Source organism: Planococcus citri, chromosome 2 (genome assembly GCF_950023065.1).
Source record: "Planococcus citri chromosome 2, ihPlaCitr1.1, whole genome shotgun sequence".
Classification (NCBI taxonomy): Eukaryota; Metazoa; Arthropoda; class Insecta; order Hemiptera; family Pseudococcidae; genus Planococcus; species Planococcus citri.
The window spans coordinates 32,309,067-32,336,156 of NC_088678.1; the positions used below are offsets into that span (position 1 = coordinate 32,309,067).

Here is a 27,090-nt window from a genome sequence, read left to right on the forward strand (position 1 = left end):
AGAACCATCGGCTTCGGCAACGAGCATTCTTAAATAATTAAACCCACGCCATTCGTATATACGAGTATGGACCTATTTCACCGGACACCTTCTACTGCATAAATACTTAGCGGACGGCAATATAACCGAATTAAATATTAATCATACAGGACCAGCAGAAACAGAATCCATCATCTTTCTAGTTGTTGGTATTATAGTCTATCGTCGTGGTACATCTTGCTCGTGTGTTGCCAAAAAAAAAACCTTACTCGATGTACGGCAACGTCGCGCAACAGGTACCACAAACAGCCAAAACAGATGCCAAGAACAGCACGAGTTTCTAGTCTATCTTGCAAATTACCTCTTCTGTATAATTAAAACACTGGGTTATTAAACTAGCGAGGCTATTTTTCAAATGCACGATGATAACTCGATAGTAGGTAAGCTAACTAGCTTATATAGAATGGTATAAAATTTTATCCCAAATGGGCACCATTTTGCCGCAACGGCCCCAACGTTTTCCTCATTATTGTTAGAAATTTTTAGGTACTTGCAAACTTTTCATCGTGACGTAGGTTTTTTTCGCTTCGCGAGAGCCCGAAACGGGCAAGTTTTTATAAAATAATCTACTAAATAAACTCTTCTTAATTTTCTCCGCACGCTGTAGTATTTTCTTTGTGTTTAAAGCACGACCATGGAAAGTATTATAGGATGGCAACGACGACCAACTTATAGAAAACTTCCTAAAGGTTTAGCAGTTTTTATAATTTATCGGACTTTTATTAACGTCAAGTTTTGTACGTAATTTTTATATAAATAACAAAGGTAATTCTAAAGCTTCTTTTTTTTCTTCGAATTTTTCTCTTCGATGAGGAGGCGCAAAGTTCTCGAGAAATGAGGCGGAAATGAATTGTGGACAATGGAGGACGCGATCGACCGAGAAGTATAACTTTTCAGATGGGATTTTGGTGACAAAATTTAAATTTAGTGAGACGACTCATGTTTAGTTTTACGTCAGCTCGAATAAAAAAAAAATATAGGTGATTGTATTTTCTTATTGGATAAACTGAAAGTGAGAAAATATGAGCTTGACTATATATACAGGCGAGATATATTTTTTTGAGGTGTTTTTTACACGTTTGAAAAAATTACAAAAATTGTAAAAAATGTTACCAAGATTGTTAGGCAGTTATATAATTAACAAAGGAACCATCTGAACTAGCACACTCTGATAAGACTGAAAGCCAGCTAGATTGGAAAAGTATATCCCAAAATCCTCGTAATCTTGGCTAAAATTTCAGATCTTAAAAGTTCATTTTTGGATTTTTCGCAAATATTTATATAGTGCGAAAAATTCAAAAAAGCAATTTTGGGAGAAATTTCTGAACTGTTTCATGATATATACATTTTTTTGATCAGAATGAACTAATGTAAAAAATTCCTTCAATTCAAATCCTGATTAAACATTTTTGGAGAAGTTTGAAAACTCGTCGGAGGCTCCAGAATGGCCAAATAAGTACATGTATTTTTCGAGTCAGATGATCTCATAGACACACCTGACAATACCAAAAAAAAAAAAAAAACTCATTATAAATGTGTGTACTTTTTTTGATTTTTTTCACTTTTTCTGGAACTTACAAATTGGTTACAAATTCACTTTTGAAAAAAGATCGAGAGGGGCCCAATTACCACCGACCAAAGTGATGGATCCTAAGATTCATTTTTTTTAGCTTTTCGTAGTGATGTGAAGTTTCTCAAGAAATTTGAAAAATTGCCGGAGGCTCCAGAATAGCCCAAAATGAGTAGTTCTTGCTGTGTGGGAGTTAATGTAAAAAAATTATTCGCATTGAGTGACTTTGCTCAAAAAATTTATACTTCATGAAAAAGTTTAAAAATTGCTCTTAAAACGCCTTTTTTGGATGTTTTAAATTTTCAAAAATTTAAAAATAAACTTTAGGATATGGAATTTTAGTTACGGAAGTTGTGGGTCATACTTTTTCGATTTAGTTTGAAGATCCCTTGTTAGTAAAAAAATATTGTCCAACTGAACAAAAAATGTTGTAAAAATGCCAAAAAAATGAAAAAATTCATTAGAATTACGTAAAAAACTGCAAATTGTTGAAAAAATTACAAAAAATAACACGATTTATCAAAATTATCAAAATACTCCTAAAAATGATGTAAAAATTCATAAAAATGTCATGAAGTTTCTGCTAAAAAAAAATATTAATAAAATTGCTCAAAATATACCCAAAAAATCCAAAAAAGATGCGCATTTTCGGTAGTTTTTGGACAAATTGTACTTATCTAATAAAAACAAACATGACTGCAAAATGCAAAATAAAATCTAAAAAAAAGTTTTTAAAAATGCAAAAAAAAATACTTAGGTAAAAATAATTGATTTTTAATGATCTTGAAATGAAATTTTCTACTTTTTGACATAGAACTTCAATTCTCAAATTTTACTCGACTTCAGTCATAATAAACGCTAACGAGTTCAGAACAGATCTCATCCCCTCTGCCCTCTTCGCTCTTCAACTGTATTGCCCTAGTTGTAGCAAAAAGAGGAATTTCTGCCACGAAAGTGTAACTTCTAAAAAATGTTTAAAATCTTAAAATTTTTTGGAATTTTACAAAAAAAATGAAAAAATTTTGTCAATTTTTGAAAAACGAGATTTTTTGTCAATTTTTGGAAAAAAGCAAGACTTTGAAAATTTTAGCAAAAAACACAACTTTTTGACAATTTTCAAAAAATAATGTTTTTTAATATATTTTTTTCGAAAAAGCGAGAGTTTTTGGAAATTTTTGAAAAATAAACTAGACTTTTACACCATTTTTGAAAATAAAGAGATACTTTTCGGATTTTTCATCGAAAAAATGACAAATTTGTCAAAAAGCAAGACTGACAATTTCAATAAAAACTGAGATTTTTTGTAAACTTGGCAAAAAAATGGCAATTTTTGGTAATTTCTGGCAAAATGAAGAAAAACTGACTTTCGAGTACTTTTTGGAAGGGTAAGGCTCTACATCAATTTTGCTAAAAAAAAAAAAAAAAAAAAAAGGAAATCCTTGTCAAAATACGAATTTGTTTCTTTTGAAAAAAATGTTAAAATCAAAATTTTTGAACGATTTTGAATCTTCAACTTATGTATCTATCATACGAGTAAGAAGCGTTCAATTTTAGGGGCTCTTCAGAAAATCGAAGCCCTTTGCTTGGAATAAATTGCCTCTTTAATGTTCTCATTCCACAGCACTGTCAATTTTTAGCAATTTTGAAAGCTTTTAGTAAATGTATTTGATCATCTTTTTGAAAATTTACAAAATAGATGTTTGTTTTTGATTTGTTTATTTTCCAGTCATTTTAAAAATCTGATAAATCAGAACTCACTGGAGGCTATTGTTGAATGATGCGACATCAGGTGAGTCTGTTTGATAAAATATTTATTTCGATTCGAGCAATAAATTTTCAGCGTTCAAAAGCAGTTTTTGAAAAAAAATTGACTAAAATAAAGTAAGTTACTTTTTTTTTAATTTGAAAATGTCTTCAAATTGAAGTCAGAATTTGAGAGTTTTTTAGAATCGGAAAAGGCGAACAATTTCTTAATAAATTTTTTGGTGAAGTTGACATTTTAAGCAAAATTAAGAATTTGAGATAAGGAATAAAAAGCACGTTAGAAAAATATACCTTTTATTATTTAAACATTTTACAAAAATTCCATGTCAAGGAGCTGTTTTCTTCAATCAGCTCCCTCCCTCCCTCCCTCCCTCCCTCCCTCCCTCCATCCCACTCACCAAAAAATTAATAAATTTCACTATTTACCCTCCTGCCATTGATCACACAAAATGTAATCATAAAAGAACTCTCCCCCTCTCCCCTGCCCCTGGAGACCTGGAATCATATCAATATTTCATTTCGTTAGACCTAAAAGGATGTCGTAAAATATACGATTTTCCATTTTTCCATTCGTGGGAGAGAAATGTTACACAATCGACGCATCTGTGTATAGTGTTACATTGCATTTGGTCAATTCTAGGAAAAAAATATCGGCTAGTCGATTTGCGGCATGGTACCTGAGAAAAGGTAATTTTTAATGGCTAGAAGGAATGAACGTGGTGTATTAAAGATGTAACACTTATTCCATTGAAATTTCGACTCGCTATTGTACGTAGTGAATGTGAACCGCAGCATGGTGTTGAGAATATATACGTCGATATACTAGGTATAACTTTATTTAGGGTTCGCTGTTGACCTTTAAGAATGGTTGTTCATTTTGACACACTATAGGTAGATACAGCGATGAGGTACATCTAGAGAAGATATTACTTTATACGCGTATGATATGAACATCGAGACGCTAAAGGCACGATGTGGCGGCGGGTAGAAGGGAATCACCGCACACAGCACCAAATACATAAAAGAAAATAATAAAATAATACGCAGCATTGAAGTGTCTATGACACCGAATGCGCTTGTGATCCAACCAAGCCAAGTTTTATTGAAAGGAAAGAAGATACGCTGGCAGAGAGAACTTTAGCAGTGTGTTAGAGCGGATTGAAGTGAGAAGGAGGAAAAAAAAACACAACCGAGAGGAAAAAGAGTTCCAAAGTGTATTCCGCGTGTACTGTATTCCTATGTAGCGATATATTCATTGTTTGGATGTTTTTGTTTCAGCGCCAGGTCTCTCGCTGGTAGACTTTTTGTTAGGTATTATGGTTTAATTTTTAATGCTCTCGGGTGTGGTTACATTGTATTGTGTTGTTAACTGATACGCGCCGAGTAATGTTTACATTATACTTCATTTTTAATTTGTAGGTGAAAAAAATTCGAAGCAGGTTTGTTATCGGGGTGTGAGTGTCGTTACAACGATGTGACGTTAAGAAGTGTATTTAGAGAAAGGGGCAGGCACAAGTACAACTTTATCATTGTATAATTTAATAAACATGTTCGCTTTAATAGTGTAAATATTTGCTTTTCTCGAGTTTATTGACGTCTTAGGTACGTTAGAGGAAGTTAACGTTTTCACTTCGAGGAAGCGAGGCGTTTTTTTACTTTCAGTCTGGAAATTATTTACAAATGATCGCCATTTTGGTGTTGAAATTGGTACCCATTTGGATACCTATCTTTCATCGTTTCATCGAATTGACGGTGAATATTTTCTGTTCCCGGTTGTGGAAGAGACACGAACGACGAATTTTTCACTTTTTAACGTTATAGATTAGGAGTGTTTGACTCGAAATATCGAGTTTTTCAATAAATTTTCCATCAATGCAAAAAAAAAACTTGAATAATGAAGTGGGTTTTATGTTACCCGAGGTATAAATTAATATTTTTATTTTCGAAAGTTTGATGAACTGAAAAGAGAAACATTTGAACTTAAATTTATAGAAATGAATAAAGTAGAAGTAGGAATAAAATTTCACCAATATTCCGAAATTTGATCATGCTGCAAAGATAAAGATCGAAAAAGTTCTGAAAAAGTCCAACATTTTTTATTGAAAATTTGTTAAAGATCCACTTTTCTGAAGTTTTTGTTTTCCTGAAAAAGCATGTTTGATGAGAAATGAAGGGGATGAGTTCCCCCCTCGTCATAGAAATAATATGAAAATTCAATATTTATACCTATTGCAATACATTCTCAAGTCTCAAAAGTATGATGGGATGAGAACGCGTTTTTGACTTTGAGGGGAGGATAAAAGAGGGTAAAATCAACAAAATTCCACCAAATTTTGAAAATATGGGTCTTGAAAGAATGAACATGTTGGAAAATGCTTACAAGAGCGAAATACCAAACCCCAGAAAGATTTTTGAACCGAACAAAGCTTTTAAAAAAATCACCAAAAATCAAAAATTAGCGCAGGTAGCTGGAATTTTGTATTTGTTTTTGGTTTTTTTTTGATACGTTACATATGTACCTATATTTTCAAACATTCAAGAATTGTTTATGTATAAGGCAGAGGATTGGAGTAAGATACATAGTTTTATTGTTAGTATATTGGCCAAACTTTCCAGAACTATCTGAAATCATCCGAGAACAATTTCTATATCCGCTCAAATTTTTGGGGCTAATGAAAATACGTCTTTCTATTTTTTTTTTTTTTTTGACACAAGGGAGGTATCCAACAGACAGTTCAAGTCAGAAAAACTAAATCGAAAAAGCATGCAAAAATGCATCATGAGCCAAAATTTCAAGAGCATTTTTTAATTTTTGGTAAAATCTTTGAAGTAAAAATGCAAAAAAATCAAAATCTCGCCAAATTGGTCTGCAAAACTGCAATTTGGTATATGTCCTATTTTCAACACTCTGAAACGATTAGACACGGTTTCGAGCCATTTTGAGCAGTTCAGCAGTTCTGGAGCCTCCAGTAAATTTAAAAAAAATGAAATTCCCACAAATTTTCATCAAATAAAGTAGAAGGCCAAAATTTACTTACTTTACAGTCTCATTTTAACATGCTGGGTTGGTTGAAGGTGGTTTCAAGCCGTTTTGGAGCCTTCAGCAATATTTTGGAAATTCTAGGTTTCCAAGAATTTGGTATGAAACCTGGCTGGAGGTTCTAGAACGGTTTGAAACCATCTCCAATGGACTTGGCATGTTGAAATGACAACGTTAGGTAAATTTTAGCTTTCCAACACTTCATTCGGCAAAATTGTGTGAAAATTTTAACGCTCAACAATGTGTTAGAGGCTCTAGAAGTTCTCAAAACGATTTGAAACTGTTTCTAATCGATTTCAGAGGGTTGAAAATAGGGTACATACTTAACGCATATTGTTAAATTTAAGCTTTTGGGATCAATTTGGTAACATTTTATTTTGATTTTGGCCCCAAAAATTTGTTATACCTACTCATCAAAAATCAAAAAATGCACTTTAATTGACATTTTAGCTAGTGAAGTATTTCTTCATGTTCTTTCGATTTAGCGTTGTCTGTCTGGTTCACAAATTCATCTTCTGGTGAGAATTCCTCCTTTGTTAGTACATATATTTGAGATTCTGTGTGTTGATCCGAGCCATTGTAGCCAGAATTTCAGAACAATTTCTTGACCTACCAGATTGTTAAAAATCTGAAATTCATCAATTTTTTGTAGTTCTAAATATTTACATAATATTCTACATTTTTTTTTTGGAAATTTTTCTAGTTTTATTTGATTTTTTTAAACCCATCTAAAATTAGGAACTGAATTAACTTTACTTGAAAATATTTTCAAGTTCACAAAGGTCAGCTTTTTTATGATTCCGTCATATTGATTCCATTCAATTTTTTTCGGTAGGCACCGAGATCAATTTTGATGGTTTACAAAATAAACTCAGCAGCTCAATAAAAAGATTCATGGTCTCACAGAAAACGTTTTGACGACGATATGAAATAGTGTGAATATTATAGAGCGTCCAATTTCTTTAAAAATCCGTGTAAAATGACAAAAATGTAGTTGTGCAGCTACAGCTCTGAATATCTTTCATGTTCGTCTTACCTATCTCATCTGTCATTACTTTTTCAGATTCATTTTTAACATGGATGGGGAAAGGTTGCTTTCAAAAAGCCAACATTTTTCAAATAAATAAATAAAATCCCGAAAAGTGAAACTTGGCAGCTGCTCTGGGAAACTTGTAGATATTTTTAGGGCACTCATTTATCAAAAAAAAAAAAACATTAAAAGCTTGATTGTGCAATTGGAAAAATAGCTACAACTTTGAAAAGGGTACCCCCGGATAAGATAGGCAAAATGCCCTTAACCTCGGATTTCGATGAAACTCACAGGGTATGTTTAGTACCCCCAAAAAATAATTTTGGGCCCATAACCCGCTCCCCACCCCACCCCCCTTAGGCAGGGGGGCCAAAAAACGCGTTTTTCAGGGGAAAAATTCTGCATCAGCGAGTAATTTAGATAAATTTATTCTGTAAACGAATATAGTTAGAGGATACATGGGGGTACCTCCCTGAATTTTTTCAGAATTTTTCATCGCATGGGGGGAGAAGGAGGGACAAAAGAAAACTTCAAATCGACATTACTCCGGAACGAAAAAACATACCAAAACGATTTTTTCGTCAAATATGTATTTTTAGGTCTACTTTCTATAGAAATCATCACCCGGCCATTTGGAGTGGTGGGTCAAGCTCAAAAGTTCAAAAAACTCTCAAAAAACTACGTTTTTTACGTTTTTCTCCAAAAATATGGACAAATGGCCGAAATCGAAGAGAACCAAGTTGTTCAGCGTGAAATTTTACCTCAGAATCAGTAATTGAAAATTCATTTATACCGCGCGATCGTACGGTAAAACTACACGCGCAGAAGTATTTTTGCTTATATGTATGTATGTATCAAGATAGCTGAAAGGGCATTCCTGAGTAAAATAGGTGAAATCCCCCTGTCCTCAGATTTCTGAAACTTTGATGAAACATCGTTGGGTACCTTTCAAAAAAATGTTGGAGCCAAAAAAATTCTCCCACCCCACTTCCTTTGCTCACAATAGCAAAAAAACGTTTCTTTGGGGGGGGGGGGGATCATGCTTCAACGAGTTTTGAAAAAAAATCTGTATTCACTCAAAATATGTACTTGAAGTATAGATATGATTAGCAACGTAAATTTTTTCAAAAATTGTTGGCTCCCCAGGGAGAGGATATTGACAAAAGAAAATTTGAAGCTGCCGTATCTTCAAACCTAATTCAAGCACATGAATTTTTTTCAGGAACATATCAGCATGAGTACTATAATTTGTATTTTTTTTTTCAAATTTTCCCTCGAGGTGGGCCATCTTCAAAAACTCAAAAAACACTCAAAATTGTGTTTTTTGGGTCACGGCACCACAAAAAAAAGCGATCTGTAATTTTGCCTTCTGGCCTCTAAAAACAATAGAAAACCAACCATTTTCTTGAAACTCCAATTTTGGGGCCATGGCACCCCCTCTAACAAATTTTGGGGCGAAAGTAGATTGACAATATGGGTATCGTTATCATACGAATCGAACTCGCTGAACACGAATATGAAATTTTATTTGCAGTTGGATCCTCCTAACGGTCACATTGTGGAAAGGGGTTTCCCAAAAATTAGATTTTTTGTGAAAAATGCTTTTTAAGCGCAATTAACGCCATGCAAGTTCTTAATCAAGATTTTCTTGAATTACAAGTATTTTTCAAGTACATAGTATCTAACTAAAAACTATCAGAAAGGTTTCTTTTTGGTGTCGACCATTAAATTTTTATGTGAGTTACCTACCAAGTACATTGAAAACACAATAAGTATACCTAATACCTAGTAGATGGGTGGATCGCGAAATAATGGGGAAAATACTGTGAATTTTTATCAATTACAGCAAAAACCGTAATTTTGAGTTGAAAGGTGCACAGAAAAATTCTAGCTCTAGAAGTGCCCCTAAAAGGAAAACATGTGCCCTCAAAGTTGGGGGTATTTTAAAAAAACGTGTTTTTTCACTGAAGCCCCTGTACCCAATTTGTTTTGAGAAAAATGACGACCCAGTCCCAAATGAAATTATTTGAGATTCTGCGTCCATTCTATGCTATTGTTTTTAATTTGTTATTGCTAATTTTTAAAAATTACCCACAATTTAGGAATTTTTTGCAATTTTTCTCGATTTTTGAAACCTAAAATATTGGGGTCACTGCGTCCCAAAATATTTCCTCGGTTTCAGAAATATATCTTTCAATGTTTTTTCTTCATTATAGCGAAACATTTGCGAAGAAAATATTTTCAAAACCAACTGTTAATACCCCCCCCCCCCCCAAAAAAACGATTTGCAAATTTTCAATCGCTCACTAGAACTCTAAAAGTGCACTTGGATTTTGACGGCAATAGCATAGATCGACGCAGAATCTCAAATATGTATGTACTTTCATCATACTGTCTCCTCTATATTATATTTTGAGTGAATTTAAAACATTTTTTTTTTTTTTCAAAACTCGTTGCAGCATGATCCCTCCCCCCCCCCCAAAGAAACGTTTTTTCGCTATTGTGAGCAAAGGAAGTGGGGTGGGAGAATTTTTTTTGGCTCCAACATTTTTTTGAAAGGTACCCAACGATGTTTCATCAAAGTTTCAGAAATCTGAGGACAGGGGGATTTCACCTATTTTACTCAGGAATGCCCTTTCAGCTATCTTGATACATACATACATATAAGCAAAAATACTTCTGCGCGTGTAGTTTTACCGTATGATCGCGCGGTATAAATGAATTTTCAATTACTGATTCTGAGGTAAAATTTCACGCTGAACAACTTGGTTCTCTTCGATTTCGGCCATTTGTCCATATTTTTGGAGAAAAACGTAAAAAACGTAGTTTTTTGAGAGTTTTTTGAACTTTTGAGCTTGACCCACCACTCCAAATGGCCGGGTGATGATTTCTATAGAAAGTAGACCTAAAAATACATATTTGACGAAAAAATCGTTTTGGTATGTTTTTTCGTTCCGGAGTAATGTCGATTTGAAGTTTTCTTTTGTCCCTCCTTCTCCCCCCATGCGATGAAAAATTCTGAAAAAATTCAGGGAGGTACCCCCATGTATCCTCTAACTATATTCGTTTACAGAATAAATTTATCTAAATTACTCGCTGATGCAGAATTTTTCCCCTGAAAAACGCGTTTTTTGGCCCCCCTGCCTAAGGGGGGTGGGGTGGGGAGCGGGTTATGGGCCCAAAATTATTTTTTGGGGGTACTAAACATACTCTGTGAGTTTCATCGAAATCTGAGGTTAAGGGCATTTTGCCTATCTTATTCTGGGGTACCCTTTGCCATTCGTTTTTCTGATATGATTTTTTTTTAATTTAATGTTTAAAACGATTAAAAATATTTTTATTGATTTTCTAGAGTGATTTTTTTATTTTATTTTATTTTTTTAGTAAGTTTCTGATTGGTGAATTTTTATTTTTTTTCTCCTGAACAATTCAAAACGATCTTAAAGTCACACGTTTTTATGACTTTTGTGTATCCTATTTTTTTTGTTGTTTTTTTTTTTTTTTTTGTTGCTACATATTTCAACTCCCATAGATATAGCTCAAATTATATAAAATTAAAAAACAAATCAAAACCGTTGATGATTCCGAATTAGGTTCTTTTTCAAGCCAAGAAGAGAAGCATTTCACTCAATTCAAACGTCGTATTCTTCAGACTTCACTCCACACAAATTATACAAAATACTGGAACACACATTATAATTTTCTCGACATACCTTTATCCGAATTCCACAACGGTGTATCCGCCACCAGCGATTTCCCAATCAAGCCATCGATCCGATAAGCACATCTGAAACAAAAGAGAAACATCGGTCATTATCATTTCATTTCAGCTGCAGAATAATGGTCTGCAATGACGCTGCGAGTGTTCGCATTCTTGAACATAGCATATATATGTAATTATTTTACATCTCTTATTTTATACCTACTTCTACATATGTACATATTATAACAACTCTTAAGTAGTTACATGAGTATACATGCGCAAATACGAAAGACGAAACATTCTCTCGAAGACTAATTTACAACCCGTCAACAATCGGAGCGCGAGTATTCTTCGCGTAAAAATTCGAGCAATTTTCTTTTTAATTAGATCAACGAAAGAATTACCGTAGGCGGTTATATAACCTACAAGTAGATATTTAGGTATGAAAAATGTTTCCTTCATGACATGCTCTTTTAAAAATGTCCGAATTTCTCGCAAATAAACTAATAAAATTAGCGTAGCGTGTTTCTCGCTGTCGAGCTCAAAACACGAAAAATAGAGACGAAAAAACGTAAAAATTTTATGCGCTTCTTTGTCACTGAGAAACGATTTTACTTTCTTTTTTCCGTATTTTTTTTTCAGGCTGCAACGTTACTTACTCGGCGTAGTAGTCTGAAAATTAAATACAACTTTTCTTCTTTTTTTTTCAACGTTTCATTGAAGCTTTGATGATACGAGAAAAATGTTTTTGTTTGAGACAGAAAAAGGAAAATAAAATTTACGCCGGGTTTACGACTTAAATTTCAAACATACATGAGAAAACAATTCACTACTTCACCTAGAGCAAGCTCTTTGTAGGGGAAAAAACATTTCTTCGAGTTTAAGTAAGTATATCTGTAAAAAAATTTATAATTGCGAACCGAACGTGTAGTGTTCAGGTGATGAGTTTGTTTTTTACTTCGGTGCATAAATGCACATCGACCTGCTCAGTGAAATAGGTAGAGCATTTATATGTATTAATGATTAATCTGTTACTATAGAATACGGTAGGCAATCCGAGCAAAATACATCAGCGACCCCGAGAATTAAGACCAGGCTTTCATCTCGAATTGCTTCTATACCGGAACGCCTTCGTGTCCCAATAGGAACATTATTTCGCTCATTCGTAAACCATTAATAAGGAAGAGTGTCATTTTATGTATTCAACTATACGAGATGGTATTCGTATCATCGTACTCTTTTCAAGAATTAACACACAATCTGCACACTATAATCTTTAGAATGGCAACCGATAAGTAATACCATACCTATAAAATTAAATGGGTCTACAATAACGCTGATTTCGCTCAAAATAGAAGATTGAGAAGTATAATCGTTTTTTTCGGTTGTTCTTTGGAAATGCCACCAAGAATCTCGATCAGTTTCCTCTATTTTCAAATACATTAACGTCGTCGGGTGCACAAGGACGTGAAGTGAGTGACCAAAAAGAAAATTTGAATGCCTGATAATATCCAACTTCATTTCATTTCCCAATAGTACTCATTCTTGAACACATATAATCAAAATAAGTTTTACAAATCCCCAGGTGTAGAACGAAATAAAAAAAAATCTTAAAAGGATAAGTTTATTTTCTGGTACAAATTTCACAAAACTGCCACTTATCAAGCAAACATGACGTATAATCCTAGTACCGACTCCTTGTTACGATTCGCCTCGAAGACATTAACTGTCATGCAACACGACAACTACCAAGAAATCCTCTTTGTTTTGGCAAAATTTCGCAATTCAACCGAGATAACGTATTAAACTCTAGCTTCGTTGTAAGCCTGAGGAAATTAATTCAAATCAAATATATCACACTTTAAACAAACTACTGCGATGCCTACATAGAAATCTAACCAAGCGAGCATGCTATCTTGATTATTCGAAATACTTACATAAAATGTTTAGAATTCAATAAGGATAAGTAAGTATGCAGAGCTTTCTTGTAAGTATGCTTTTTATTAGACTATTTTTTCTCATTAATGGGCAGAAGTTTGAAAGAGCTCGAGTGAAGTGCAATTTAATCACAGAAAATATTTTGGATCAATCATAAGAAAAATAGCATCCTGAAATACACAACCAAAATGAATTTTAGGTGCAGAATTTCATTTTTCAATTTTTGAAGAATTTTTGCATGCCCATTCAAACACTTGAGACATTTTCCATGAAAAACTCAAAATTTGATAAAATCAAGAGGCTGAAATTTGATGAGTATTTTTATCTCCAACTTTCCAAATCTTTTGGAGATTGGTTTTCAAATCATTCAAGAGCCTCCACAGCAGAATTTTAGAAATTTGGATTTACAGCCTTTGTAAGATTTTCGATCAATTCAAAATAATACCTAAGCACAAATTTTTCAAAACTCGTTTTTGCAGGTTCAAATTCAAATTTCAATTGCTTTTTTAAGAGCTGGAAAATTCATTTAAATCCCCTGAAAACTCCTTTGAATTGGCAGTTGGAAAAAAATTTCGAAAATTTGTGCCAAAATCGATCGAAAAGTTTATGAAAACAGTACAATTGACTTTATAGATGCTGAATTCATTTCGACTCTAATTATGAAAATTTTTCTAGAATTGAAAATTTGAGAAGTCGGTTCTAGAGGCTCTCTAAAACACCTTGAAACCAACACCAATCAATTCAGGATGGAGGTCGAATTTCAGCCTTCCATCTCGGTTTGATCAAAAATGTAATCCTCAATTTTTTATGATAATTATAGACCTTTAAACTTTTCAAAACCAAGCAAAAATTTGAAAAATAAAATTCATCACACAAACTTTGGCTTGATGATATATTTTTTGAAGATTTTCTGACCTTTTTTCTGTTTGTTTTAAAAAATTGTCTATAAAACTTGAGACTACTTTTGGAAAAAAAAATCGAGAGCTAAAATCCAAACAAACTACAACAAATAAAATTTCAGTTAGGTAGATGCATAAAAAGTTACAAAAAAAAAAAATAAAACGTTCTGAAAATAAATTGAAAACTTTATAAAAACTTTTAAAAGCCCCCAGTACAAATAAGTAAGCCTATTTTAAACCTAAAAAGTTGAAAAAATTCAAGTTGAAAAATGTTTAATTCTGAAAGAAAACTTTAGAAGAATTATTAAAGTGCAATGCAAGTGAGCCTGAGATAACCTTGAGGGGCGTAATCCAAAAAGTGAAGAAAGTAGTCGAACGCAGAGTGTCGATTACCATCGACACTTGAGCCACATTCTCTCTCTTTTTTTTTTACAATGGGGAGAGATAGAAGAGAGCCGATAGGGCACCAAAGAGTCGAATCAGAAAAATGATTCGCTTTTCGAACTCAAAATACCCTTGAAAACCCATCAGAGTGTCATTTTCAATTTTTGGATAGTTTGAACTCATATACTCGTAAAGCATTTATAGGAAGGGAGAGTGGACTAGAGCCTGAAGGTTCAGATTCAATAAATTGGATTTGGTACATTTTTCTTTTCAAGTATTCTTATAAATTTTGATCAAATTGAGGCTTCTCTTAAATATACCTATATATTTTTTTTTAAAATTGAGTATTTGGATAGGTACAGTTTGTGTAAGAATTACCTCAGAAGAGTCGAGATACAATTTAAAAAAACAGTTTGTTGAAAATAAGATTTTAAAAATGTTTGCTTCAATTTTTTCAGATTTCCAAATCGTAGGATGGATTTCAACTTTCGTACTCGTCACAAAAAAATGAAATTTAATCGTGAAACTTTAATGTGGGGCTTTTCAAACTTTGGTTATCAATTTTCATTCAACCTCTGATTCATTTTCTTTTCAAAATTCCAAAAACCGATCGATTCCAAATTTGACCAATCTGGAGAAAAGAGTAAAACATTGACAACTGCATGAAAATAACGCTTCACTCTCAAACCAAACCATTAGAGACCTCGATTTTTAAATTTTGTATATTCTGCCAAATTTCAAATCTTATTCGAAAACCGAATATTTTTCTCAAGAGAACGGAAGTAAATCATCAAAATTCTTCAAAAATGCCTACCTACGTTTCCAAATAAGTATCTTCCTTGAAAAGCCTGAAATACCATGCCTCTTGATCACAACATTCACATTCATTAAATCACTCTGCACCCACATCCCTCAACCTCAAGTTCATCCGATCACCCACAAAAATTCATCGTCGCGGCTTTATTTCGCTAAAAATCAAGGCTCCGTGGCCACGCTTCCTCTTGAATTTTTATCCTCCATCTCTGCAATTGCCATACCCATTAATTACAAGACGTAAGACGTAAGATACTACACGGCGATAAAATCAAATTCTCGCATGGCTATTCTATGTAAACTTAGAAACAAATCGTCTATATAATAATTACACAGCGAACGACTAAAATCGTATTATTCACCTGATCTCGTATCCGTTTTATTACACCAGTAGCCTTGATCTTCCGAAACGTTGAAGTTCACGACCTCATAATGTATACCGACATCGCAAGAGGAAAAAAATCACTCGTCCGAGGGGAAAAAACTTTGACAGAAATGAATGCAATAAATATACCCGAATACCCTAATAATACCTGCTCATAGCCATCTATTCCGCTTTAAAACAATCAATAACGCGTAAAGAAAAAAATTAATTGGGTAATTTTGTACACCGATGTTCGCTCCTAGTAACTATACCTACATTTTACTTTCGTTATATTATCGAAGGCGTGTCCATCGACGATTTATGATGCTAGAGTATTTTTTCTCTTCTTTTTTTTTTTGGCGCTATCCGATAACACTAACCTGTCGATTGTCGCAATTGCGAAGTAGCAAGGAATGGGATATCAATGCATAGGATTTGAATCGAATTTTTCGTATCAAGTTTAAGATCTCTTTCTTAGGTAGTGTGTTAGTTCACACGATGTTAATCGCGATTAATCGATTGATCGATCATTTTGTTTCATAGTAAGTAAATATTGGACGAAAATTTTGAAAGAAACTTGAATGATTACCAATCGAATGAATTTCTGAGATCGAAAGAAAAATACGCCAATCATGCGCGATCTACGAGTAATAATTGGCCCATCATGAGTAATAAAATGTTTGATCAATCATTTACAAAGGTGTACAACTAAATAATTGGCAGATAATTCGATCGTAATCTGGCAATCGAGTTTACGTACGAAGAAAAAAAAGAAAGATTTTCTAAAATAATCTATAAAATGAGAACATTAATAATGTCTAGCAGTATCACAAAATTAGAATTTTTTTTAGATCTTTGAGCATTTTGAGCGAGGAGGGCACGTGGTGGGTAAATCAAATTTTTCCGAGGAACTTCATAAAAGGAGACCGAGAGGTAAGGTCTCCTCTTCGAAGAAAGTGTTATTTTGCTTGAAACTTGATTAATGATTATGAAACGTCATCGATAGCAAATTTACAAAATTTTTCAAAATTTTCAAAAGCCTGACAGGGCATTTGATATTATCTCAGGAATTCAACAGCATTTTTTCAATCTTTCAAAAGCATGAAAAAATGTTTAAAAGTCATTTTTGGGAGTTTCAAAAAGTTTTAGCTACCTATTTACTGTTTTCTTTTTTTCAAGTTCTCAAGAGTCTGACTTTTTGATATTTGAATGTTTACTTTAATGTAGGTCAAAGTGTCCAAAATATGTAAGTCGTTTTTTTTCAAGATTTCTTCCCACAAGTCAGACAAAACATTGCAAAATTATATGCGCAAGTGTGACAGAAACTTACTGAAAACTGCCAGGAATTTACCACAAGTTACCAAGAAATAGGAATTTTTCCTGACATTACTGTTATTTGCTGAAAATTATTACCTAGTATATAATACCAGTGATTTACCAAAAAATACTGTAATTCATAAACAATTACCATAAGTTACTGTAATTTACCAAAAATTACCGTAATTTACCAAAAATTACCGTAATTTACCAAAAATTACCGTAATTTACCAAAAATTACAGTAATTTACCAAAAATTACAGTAATTTACCAAATTTACCAAAATTACCGTAATTTACCAAAATTACCGTAATTTACCAAAATTACCGTAATTTACCGAAATTACCGTAATTAACAAAATTACCATAATTTATTGAAAATTACTGTAATTTTCTACAAAAGTTACAGGTAATTTACTGAAAATTACTGTAATTTTCTACAAAAGTTACAGGTAATTTACCAACAAAAACATACCAGTAACTCTGGATGATCAAAAATTGACAGAATGAGAATGATTAGTTGGAGAGCATGAAAAAAAGGGGGAAATTCGAAATTAAGACAATAATTATGTGGTGATAATTTTGAGCGCAGGATTGTATCCCAGAGCATTTTATGCATATTCCAAGAAATTTTAAAGCTGGATCGCCTCCCCTTCCAACCAATTTATAGAGCCTAAAAGTTTCATGGACCACAGAAATTCATTTTAAAATATTCAAAACCATTAAAACCAGTCCATATTTGAGAAGTTCCATTCCATAAATTCGATTATCATCGCTTTAGAATCGAATTGAATCCATGACCACCGTGTGTACACGGTTCACCTAAAGTGTAAACCAGATGTTTTAAAACGAGACTTCCATTACCCAGCCACGTCATCGGTACATTTCACGTTTTCTAAATAATTACCCGCGTACTTGTGCTTGTGCTTTTTTCATATAGCTGTACTTACATATACGCTGAAGAAGTGTATAGTTGAAACCGGGCGCAAAAATCGTGCCTCGGAATTATTAATAACAACACAATGTTTGCAACCGACATCGACAACATACCGACAACCTACAAGAATGCAGATGTCGAATCGTGACAAAAGGTTTGAAAATCTAATATCGTTAACCGGCTACAGCCTCCGGTAGATAACTCCAAAGCTACGTTATCGTTTAACCGAAAAATTGGTCGATTATGCAACTCTAATGTAAGTTGTAACCTATGGTTAAGTCACCGCACACGTTTTCCATCATTTGTAGCACTACAACGCAGCAACCGATTTGTCAACGTTTACCAGTAAAGAATTCCCGACTTGGTTGACAGTTTTGTTGCTCTTTTTCACGTTTTAATTACTCGCGTGAGGGTTCAAAATGTAGAAAAAATTGTACTTACATTGAAACCGCGGCTGGTTTTTATTTTTTTTTAAATGGGTCTACTAATAGTTAAATGTAGTGCTCTGTAGGTATGTACGTAGACGTACATGGAGTAACGAAAATATTACGTTAAAATGAGCCTCGACGCAATTACACAAATCCTGCTTCCTCGACAGTCAACGGTGGCGTATTTAAACGCCGAATTTAGACGTCGACGTTTATGGATTACTTACGAAGGCTTTCACTGCTTGTATTATATGTACGTAAGTTGGCAAGCGCTAAACTAAATGTACTATCACGAATGGTACAAGCGTTGGCTACACAGCTTATCAACGGATTATATTTCGTCGGGCTTTACAAACAGTGTATACCAACGTGCATTCCACCAGTGACATTTTCATTATGTACATTGGAGTATGATGCCAGTTCCATGAAAAAATGTTAACGTGGAGTAAATCGGCTACTTTTAGACTCTGAACAGAAGGATTTATTCGGAGGACCAACCTAGCACCGAGATCACGTACCCTTAAAATACACGGTTTTTTATTTCGTTTTCAAATTGTTTGCTAGAGAAGTATAAATGTTTATAGTTTACTTATCAATTTATCAGCTCTTTTTTTTCTGTTTCAGAGCAAATATGAAAGATCGTATCCAAATCAGACTAAAATTTACTCAATGGATAGGGAATGAAAAAAGAAGCCAAAGAGAAAAGGGAAGGCAGGATATGCCAGCAGCATGAGTGTTTTTCTTCTAAACCATTATGTTACTCATTTGTTTGATAAAATAAGAAATGATTGCAAAATGTTTCAATGTTTCATGTACATAAGTACTTAATTATGAAAAATGGATTTTTCAAGAATAATACAATTCGTTCATTTCAGTTCTCAATACCTATGTACGTATTTGACCAACTTATTCAAATTCCTAGATTTGTACAAAGTAAACAATGATCTTGCAAAAAGAGGAGGGTGAAGAGAGAGGGGGTAGAGCAGACCTTGCTCAGTTGCTTTTTTTCAAAAACCGAAATTTCATTCAAAGCAAAGGTGGACGACATCTTGAGTGGTTTTCTTGTCAGACTTTAGGCATAAATTTCCAAAAATCACTCCTTTTGGTTCAAATTCCTACTACCAAGTTTTCATCTTTGAGAAATTAAAAATTCAAAAAAAGGGTGTAAAGTCTCCTTTCCAAGGAAAGTTTTAAATTATGGATATGTTTTTTGGTCAAGTTAACTTGACGCTCAATCAAACCATGTCTTTAGTCTGATACAAACTGAGCCCAAGCTCTATGCTGAGATCTTCCACAGCCTGACACACAGCTCTTGGTCAGATGTGTCTGTATGGACGCAAGTCATCTAACCAAAATTTGATCTGATCAGGCCTGGTGTGTTCATCCAGACCCAGTTTTCAGCCAATTTACATGTCTGTCTGAATTCCCAAGATCGTCTGTCTGTGCATCTATCCGTCTATCTGGCCTCTTAAGGTCATTGACCCGCGTGTCTGGACTCTTAAAGTCACTGACCTACCTGCGCATAAAGCCTACTAAGGTCTCATGTCTAGTAGCCTGGTCTCTTAAAGTAATTGGCCCGTCTGTCTGGCGTCTTACGGCTACTGAGCTGCCTGTCTAGTCTCTCATGGTCATCTGTCTGTCTGTCTGTCTGGCCTCTCTATAGGTCTTTCAAGGTCATTGACCGGCGTGTCTGGACTCTTAATGTCACTGAACTACCTGCATATAGCCTACTAAGGTCTCATGTCTATAATAGCCTGGTCTCTTAAGGTAATTGGCCCATCTGTCTGGCGTCTTACGGCTACTGACCTGCCTGTCTAGCCTTTCATGGTCATCTGTCTGACTGTCTGGCCTCTCTATAGGTCTCTCAAGGTCATTGACTCGTCTGGCTGGCTTCTTAAGATCGCCTGTCTTCCTGTCTGACCTCTTAAGGACATTGACCTGCCTGTCTGGCCTCTTACAGCTACTGACCTGCCTGTCTATGTCTCTCATGATCATCTGTCTGCCTGGCTGGCCTCACTATAGGTCTCTCAAGGTCACTGACTCCGTCTGCCTGACTTCTCAAGATCGCCTGTCTTCCTGCATGGCCTCTTAAGGTCATTGACCTGTCTGTCTAGCCTCTCTATAGGTCTCTCAAGATCATTGACTCGTCTGCCTGACTTCTCAAGATCATCTGTCTTCCTGCATGGCCTCTTAAGGTCATTGGCCTGACTGTCTGGCTTCTTATTAGGTCACTGACCTACCTGTTTAGCCTCTCATTGTTGTCTGTCCACCTGTCTGGCCTCCTAAAGTCACTCACCTGCCTATATGGCTTTCCAAAGTCACCTATTTACCTGACTATTCTGTTAAGGTCATTGACCAGTCTATATGGCCTCTCAAGGTCGTCTGTTAATCTGTCCTCTCAAGGTTGTCTGTCTAGATATTTAATGTCTTAAGGACTAGTTAAGGTCATTGACCCGTCAGACTGGCTTTCAGGGTTGTCTGACCTCTTAAAGTCTCTGACCCGTTATTATGGCTTTCCAAGTTTATTTATCCGTCTGACTGTCCTTTTGTGATGTATTTTTGGATGCTCTTCCAATTTTTTTTCATGAGATTTCAAACTTTATCTACCCTTCCTTTTGTAAAAAAAAAGTCTGTATTATTTCTCTGTTCAAAATTTTTTTCACAATTTTGAAATCATATGTTTCTATTTTAAGAGCATTATTCCAGGATAATTTTCTTTTATTGCAACCAGAGGAGCTTAAAATTGGAAAACGAAAAACTTGAAAAAAGAATGGTTAAATTATGAACAATTCGAAGCTTTCGGATGAATTTCGAGTTAAAATTCTCCAACATTTTTCATTCCTTCTTGAAGAAGAATCCACCAATAACCGCAAATCTCAAACATACACATATCCTGGTGATTAAACGCCCTGTCTTCATCACTTCTTCACCTGCCCAGTACTTTAACCTTGCATACACATCATCACCTCCTCGAACCAAAGCTTTACATATTACTCCAATACTCATTACTCACGTAACTATCACCCATTCATCACTCGACGATTCTCATTCAAAAGAGAAGAAAAAAACAATCAAACGAGCATTCGTTCAGTATACACATACACGTAGACGAACCAAGAAAAACGAAAGATAGAGAGAGAGATGAAAAGTCAACACCATCATAAGCCGGTTCAGCAGCGCGTACCTCTACAATTCAAACCACATAAAAGAAACAATCACAACAGACGTTTACCAATCGGAGCTGTTAGCATAAATATCATTATCATAATGATGCTTACACGACCATAAACGTTCGCGCAAGTACCTACGTTTACGTCTTTTCATTTGGTTTTAGTTTTACATTTACAAGCCGCGTACACTTTAAGTACATATCTATACCTCTCGTTCAAATATTCTCGTCGTGTTATGGCTTTCTAAATTTAAAAAAAATTTTCATTTCAGTTCCTTCTCTACAGCATACTTTACTTTTCCCTCGATGATGTTCGACAAGAAAGCAAACAAACAGACGCATACGTACACGTTATCGGAATTTCAATAGCGTACTCATTTCTATTTCTTACGGAGGTATTTTTTTAAAAATATTTCCTTATATTGTTTCGCAAATACCCATAAGGCGTACTATAGAGAAATTCGAAAATCTTTACATATTGAATTAGCAGCGTTCTTATATAGGCGCTTTCCTTTCTTTCACGATGCTCTTTCCATTATGGTAAAACAAAAAATACACATTGACGATGAATATCGTGCGAATACTACAGATGATTGATTATTTGATTCGATAGAAAAATAAGAATAGGTATGTACCTAACAAATAAAAACGAAAACATAATGCCAGGGTACGCCCTAAAATCTGTGCTGATATTGCTGATCCATACCAAATATGGTTCTATCATTCTTATAAAGAATTAATCGATTATCTGTCACAAACATATATTTAACGATTTTCAGTTCATTCGTATCAATAATAGGGCGTCAATTTCATTACAGAATTATTTTTACAACACTTAAATGAACATATTGCCATTTTTATCGTAAAATTTAAAAAAAAACAGACATGTTGGAATAAAAAAATCTTTTCAATTTAGATTTATGTAGGTACTTGAATCTACTTGAAAATTGTTTATTTAAATTATAGAGAGTGAAAGAGGAAAGAAGTTATTTCCACATAGTCATTACTTCGTGGAATTGAAGACGAGAAACTGTAATCCCACAAATATCACATTACCTACAACATAAAGTTTTGTAGCAAGAATATTCGCCCCTTCAAACATCATAGGATTCATGAGGTTTGGTGAAAATTGAAGTCGTGAGAAAGGGAGTAATTTGAAAAATGGGAACCATCCTTCCAATCAACGTGAAAAGCAACGTCATTGTTTAAAAATTGGGGTAGGAAGAGAGCGATCCTTTGATATGCAGATCTTGGAAGTATTGTGATTTTCACTGATATTTTTCTTCAAAAATTAAAAGTGGCTTTATCAAAAACCTATAACTTACAGATTTTTGATCAAAATTTTTCAGTTTTCGAGTGTGAGGGGGGGGGGCAAAAATCCCAATAAGGATCAACCCAAAAATGAAGGAGCTAGCGTTCATTTTTGGAACTTCCTCAGCGAGTTCAAAAGTTTGAAAAATTGTCTAAATTTTCAAAATTTCCAAAAATTCTCTAAAAATCCAAAAATGAACTTCATCACTTGAAATTTTGGTTACAAGGTTTTTAGGGCATGCTCTTTTAATCTAGCTTGATTTCGTCCAAATCAATAAGCTTGAGCTCAAAAGTTACCTTGTTAGAATAACTTGGGGAAAAAGCTTAAGGTAAAGTACCAGTTGCGGATCCCATAGTTATGGATCTTCGTTTTGTGGCGTTCCAAATTGTGAAAAATGAAAATACAAAGTGATATCTTTTTCTGTGACATCCGTACAGCACAAAAACAACAAGTTCAGCAAAAAAAAACACTCACGCGTTAAGCGTGAGAATACCGACTTTTCTCTAAATAAAAATATTTTACAAACGAATTGATTCGTTTTTTTTTTAAACACTTGTACATCAATTGATTTGTTTACAATCGATAGAATCATTTACAAACGATCGGGGATTGAACAAATTGATTCATTTCTAGGTGAATCACTCGCGAACGAGTTAATCAATAGTTACTGAATCATTCGCGAACGAATTGATTCGTATAAGTGACTCGTTCGCGAACGAATCGATTCATTTACTCAATTTTTGATGAATCATTCGCGAACGAATTGATTCGTATGAGTGACTCGTTCACGAACGAATCGATTCATTCACTCAATTTTTAATATATCATTCGCGAACGAATAGATTCGTATAAGTGACTCGTTCGCGAACGAATCGATTCATTCACTCCATTTTTGGTGAATCATTCACGAACGAATTGAATTATTTTTTGTGAATTATTCGCGAACGAATCAATTCATATGATTAATTTTTGGTAAATCATTCACGAACGAATTTATCAATTGTTAGTAAATCATTCGCGAACGAATATAGTTGATAAATTAGTCGCGAATGACTCGATTCATTGAATTATTTTTCGTGAATCATTCGCGAACGACTCGATTTATTCAATTTATTTTCGTTGAATTATTCACGAACGAATTGACGGGTCTGTTAATCAATTGCCAATGAATCATTCATGTATTAATTTTTCATGAATCATTCGCGAACGAATCGAATTATTCGATTGATTTTTGGTAAATTATACAGGAACGAATTCGAAATAAGAAAATCGATAAATTTCAACATTTTCTGTCAAAAATCCATTTAATTAATTTTTGGTTAATTATTCGCGAATATATCGAGTAATTATCGAGTCCAAAATTGATCCGCGTACATTCGAAATAAAAAAATCGATAAATTCCAACATTTTCTGTCAAAAATCGTTAAAAAAATTTTTAAAAAAATTTGCTCCTGGGGTAAGATTTGAACCGTGTACCACCCGCTCACCAAGCCAACTCCTTCGCCACAGGTCCACCGTTGTACTTTTCCAAAATGCAATTTTAAAAGGTATACATGTTGACTACCTATTTGAAATAAGAAATTCGATAAATTTTCATTTCTATTTTCGTGAAATTGATCGATAAACGTATCGTTTAAACGTACATTGTATCAATAAAAATATCCTCGATTTTTTGTCGAACTCGAATTTCCAAAAATTCATCCGCGAATATTCGAATTTCGAAATAATACGAAAATCGATAATTTTATTTGATAAAATGGCACATTGAAAAAATCATCAACTTTAAAAATTAATTACTCAAGAACAGCTTAACCGATTTTGATGAAATTTAAATTTTCACCCGTTGGATACTTGCCTAACATTTTGTCATCATCAGCATGTTTCAAAAGTTTGCAGCTTCAGCGTTTATCGAGCGACAAAATTTGCGGGGTGACTTTGCACAAAATTCATTAAAAATGAAATTTCTCAGGAACGGCTGAACCGATTTTGATCAAATTTATAATCTTATAACTAGGTTACAAGCCCGATTTTTTGACATAACCATCATGCTCCAAAAGTTCAAAGTTTTCGAGGTTATTGAACTTTAAACTTTTTTTTCACAATTTTTCAAAATTCAATATCTAGAAAACGGCTGAACCAATTTTGATGAAACTTTGCATACAACTAGGCCTTTACCGTCCCTACAAACCAAAATTATCACCACGATCCAAAAGTTTACAGCTTTTGAGTTATATCGAAAAAACCAAAAAAAAACTTATATATATATATATACTGTCTTAGAGTACATTGCGAGATCCGACATATACACAGGCATTACGAGATCCACCCTAAAAAATTTCGAAAAATGCTAAAAACTCAAATAATAACCCTACAACTTCGTTCGAACGCACGTTCCAGTGTGTAATCAGTGCCTTTCTATGCATTGCCGCCATCAATTTCGCGATCCGCATAAACCGAGATCCACTAACGGCCCGAACGTGATTTGGGGGTGGATCTCGCAAGATGCGTCGTTTATCTATTTTCAAAAATTGTATATAAGTATATAAATAGTAGGTAAAACGAGATCCGGCTGAAAATGGGTGTACAGGGTCCCCCGGATCTCGCGAGTACCGTGGCATATGAAAGAACTTGCGAGATCCGGCAAAAGGATCTCAGGATCTCGCAATGCCCGATTTTATATAAAACTGATCTCGTAATGTATGGTTTTTACATGTATATATATAAACCTTATATAAGGAAACCTGAATTTTCGGGAATGGTCGTATCGTGATCCCAGACCCTCAAAACGTGAAGAAAAGTCACTCCCCGACCCAACTTCCACCATCGCAACAAATACAGTACTCCACTTTTCTTAAGAAAAGTCGGTAAAAGTTTTTTGGGCGCGGAAAAAGATAATAATTGATAATTTTGTGAAAAATTTTGGGTAAAAATTTTGATGTGTAATATTTCAAAAATTAAAATAAATATATAAAATGTGCTGTTTTTTTTTCTGAAAAAGTGATTCAATGGGAAGTGAGCAGTGCCTTCTTTGAAAATTTCAATGTTTCATGAGTGGAGAATGTGAGTGAGCAATTCGATAGGCATTTGTTTCAACACGATCAAATTTATGAATAATTCTCCAAATTTATGTCAATGCATATTAAACCCAGGCTATAACTTATCGTTTGATGATGTGCAATGATAATTATTTGCATTTGATTGGAATTTTGTGAATTTATTTTTGATCTGCAACCAGGCCCTTAAATTTTCAATCCGCAAGCGGTACTCATTTTTTCATTGAATTTGTAGCTACTCTTTCAAATTCCGAATAAAATGCAGTAGGTAAGAATTAGACCTGAAAACGGTTACGTTACCCGCAAACCAGTATCTGGTTAAAATACTGGCTAAACCCGCTAGTGGTTGTATCCGATTGATTTGGGTATAGATAGTAGCGTATAGCAAGCACAACCCGAATGTTTTCGCACTTGGTCTGCGCACGCGCCCCAAAATTTGATAATGCGTAAGTGGGAGGAGTTACCCTTCGACACCTGCCGTTTGTGTGTGTGATTGATGTTTGACATGATTGATGACAATGATGATGTCATGCCAGTACACCAGCTATGCATTCAATGCGCTACTAGTTATAATGTGAATGGGTGCGACATTTTTTCAACTCGCTACCCGCTACTAGAGAGTAAGGTACTGTAACCCGGGTACGTCAGACTCCCATTTTGTTTCTCACGAAAAAAAATTGTTGTTTTTCGATTCAAGGTTTTTATGGCGGAATTTCTGGCATAGAATGAAAGTAATCATTGAATTAGAGCACATGCTGTGAATTTCACACAATTTCAAACTATTTTTAACCCAAAAATGAAGTGCTGAAAAATTACTGAAATTCAAAACAATTAAATGTATTTCAATTGATACATGTAGCATACCATTGGAAAGCTCGTTCAATTCTCTTTCAAAAATGTTATTATGAAAAAGTTGTAAAAGTGCACGGTTTTGAAGACATACACGGTTAAAGTTTGCCGAATTCCCATATACTGCAATGCTAAGTTCGTCAAACCCAGGAACAAAATGGCGGTCTGACATACCTGAGTTATAATTCCCTATTACCGAGAAGCGAGAATTTACAATATGGGTACAGTAGTTACCCGCTGTCAGCGAGTACCGTTTTCAGCTCTAGTAAGAATATAAAAATTGGTGAAGCTAAACGTAAGTTTGAACACATAACCTTGAGTTGGAAAAATTTCAAAAAAATTGCTATTAAAATGCATCCTTGACAGATCCACAATTGGTACTTTTTGGGTCTTAGATTTTTTTCCTTTAATTTTTTATCAGTGGAACATTGAAATTTTTCCCAGTGATAGGTTGTTATAGAAGCTACCCATTCTATCAATGT

The 27,090-nt window shown here is 34.2% G+C and overlaps 1 protein-coding gene across 3 annotated transcripts in view; it reads right to left on the minus strand.

The window, feature by feature from the left end:
* Positions 1-27,090, minus strand: part of kmr (kramer) — a 283,370-nt gene that overhangs the window by 240,042 nt on the left and 16,238 nt on the right. For all 3 annotated transcript variants that reach the window (XM_065349682.1, XM_065349678.1, XM_065349681.1), the window contains exon 2: positions 11,157-11,230. The gene's annotated coding sequence lies outside the window, so the exon portion shown is untranslated. The remainder of the gene's footprint in view (positions 1-11,156; positions 11,231-27,090) is intronic.